This window comes from Trichomycterus rosablanca, chromosome 1, assembly GCF_030014385.1.
Source record: "Trichomycterus rosablanca isolate fTriRos1 chromosome 1, fTriRos1.hap1, whole genome shotgun sequence".
NCBI classification, from domain to species: Eukaryota; Metazoa; Chordata; class Actinopteri; order Siluriformes; family Trichomycteridae; genus Trichomycterus; species Trichomycterus rosablanca.
This window is the reverse complement of record NC_085988.1, coordinates 1,445,966-1,448,357: the sequence shown is the minus strand read 5'-3', so window position 1 is coordinate 1,448,357 and position 2,392 is coordinate 1,445,966. Positions and strand designations below refer to the sequence as shown.

General features: G+C 38.2%; 1 long non-coding RNA gene across 1 annotated transcript; it reads right to left on the bottom strand.

The window, feature by feature from the left end:
• Positions 1–686: 686 nt before the first annotated feature.
• LOC134318415 (uncharacterized) lies at positions 687–1,664 on the bottom strand. The gene is made up of 3 exons (XR_010013380.1): positions 1,622–1,664; positions 1,006–1,131; positions 687–915 (listed from the first exon to the last, which is right to left on the bottom strand). It is a non-coding gene; the product is annotated as an uncharacterized LOC134318415 (long non-coding RNA).
• Positions 1,665–2,392: the final 728 nt, after the last annotated feature.

The following is a 2,392-nucleotide window of genomic DNA, read 5'->3' as shown; positions in this document are numbered from 1 at the left end:
GATACCCGATACTAGTATCGGTACTCATGCATCTCTAGCTTTGGGCTATCAACCGGAAGATTGGTGGTTCAAATCCAGGCTCTGCTATGCAACCACTGTTGGGTTGTATCTAAAAATAACACTGCTCTGAGTTGTATTTGACTATGTCAGTAGTGTTCATTTAACTACCTACATTATTATTCTAATAATTAGAAGAATTCATTCCAATACACCAAATAATTTTCAAAAATAACATTTATTTGTCCTGGTGGTGGCAGGTGAAGATGTAAAAGCAACAACAGGGAGGCCATTTGTTGGTCATAGACTGAAGACAAAGTCACAATCAAATAATGGAAAATTCATCAAATGTAATACTTTTACAGAGAGGTGATAAGTTTTGAAATGTCTATCTATCGGTCAGATTTTCCCCCAAATCAGATCAACTTAGAAACAGAGAATAAAAAAACTAAATCTTAAACTCTACAATAATGAATACATGAATTAATGCAAAAAAAAGAGACTGCAATTATTAGATTAGATTCAACTTTATTGTCATTGTGCAGCGTACAAGTACAGAGCCAAAGAAATGCAGCAGCATCTAACCAGAGGATTATTTACATATAATACAGTTAAAGTGCAGTAGTGTCCAGATAAGTAACAATGAAGAGACATATATGGAGAACAGTAAACAGACAATGATTGTCCAGTGTATAAACTAGTCTATAATTACAAAGTTATGAAAGGTGAAAATTATAGCAAATGCATTAAAACACGCAAAACACACATGTCGCCTCGAGATCACTTCCTGGTGAACTTTCTGCTGACTACAACACGTGACGCAGCTCTGGTGTTGAGGTGAGCCTCGGCCTCTTTTATGATATTTGGCTTGAAGAACACATTCCATCTTGTCATCAAAACAGGAGAGTCTTGATCAGCCTTTAGTAAAGAATTAATTTTAAACTACTAGTTGTACTACTACAATAAATTCTTAATTTCAACCCAGTATAAACATCATTTCAAACTTACCAATCCTTTTGTATCCAGAAATCTTGGGACGGTGGAAAGGATATCAGCACTTCTGCCTGGATCATTAACAAGTTTCTGGCGGTGCTGAAAAATCTCCCTCATCATCTTCTCAGATTCTCATTTAATCTGAGAAGAGATTAAATATCTAATTTAAATGTATGCAATTGTCATGCAGTTATTTGGCACAGAAAAAAAAGAATATGGAACACACATACCCATGATTATCAATCACATGAGCCACCAATATGTTAACCATTTGCCCAGAATAATCATTGAAAAAAGAACACAAAACAACTACAGTACACAGTTCCAGTACACAGTTACAGTACACAGTTCCAGTACACAGTTCCCCATCAGGCAGGGAGAAAACAAGTCATTTCGCTTGCTAACCAGATGACTAAACACTCAAACAAAAAAAACAAAAAAATCACACAGGACCAAAAGCAGCTGATGTAACTTAAGTGGCAGCAATCAGCTGCAGTCAATCTGTGCAGCGTACTTACACCAGAAACTTTCTCTCTCACTCTCTCACACATCCTTCAGTACAGCTGTGTTTTATACTGACTATATCATCATCAATGTAAACTTTCATTAAGACTGAATTAATTACACTTACCATGTAAACTTGAGAGGAGGAAAATGGTGCTGTCGTCTCCTCGTCTCAAACCAAAGAAGTAAAACGCATGGGTGGAGTTTAATTAAATCTAAACGCATGGGCGGAGCTGAATTAAATCTAAACGCATGGGCGGAGTTGAATTAAATCTAAACGCATGGGCGGAGCTGAATTAAATCTAAACGCATGGGCGGAGCTGAATTAAATCTAAACGCATGGGCGGAGTTGAATTAAATCTAAACGCATGGGCGGAGCTAAATTAAATCTAAACGCATGGGCGGAGCTGAATTAAATCTAAACGCATGGGCGGAGCTGAATTAAATCTAAACGCATGGGCGGAGCTGAATTAAATCTAAACGCATGGGCGGAGCTAAATTAAATCTAAACGCATGGGCGGAGCTGAATTAAATCTAAACGCATGGGCGGAGCTGAATTAAATCTAAACGCATGGGCGGAGCTGAATTAAATCTAAACACATGGGCGGAGTTGAATTAAATCTAAACGCATGGGCGGAGCTGAATTAAATCTAAACGCATGGGCGGAGCTGAATTAAATCTAAACGCATGGGCGGAGCTAAATTAAATCTAAACGCATGGGCGGAGCTGAATTAAATCTAAACGCATGGGCGGAGCTGAATTAAATCTAAACACATGGGCGGAGTTGAATTAAATCTAAACGCATGGGCGGAGCTGAATTAAATCTAAACGCATGGGCGGAGCTGAATTAAATCTAAACACATGGGCGGAGTTGAATTAAATCTCTGTGGCGTTAGGT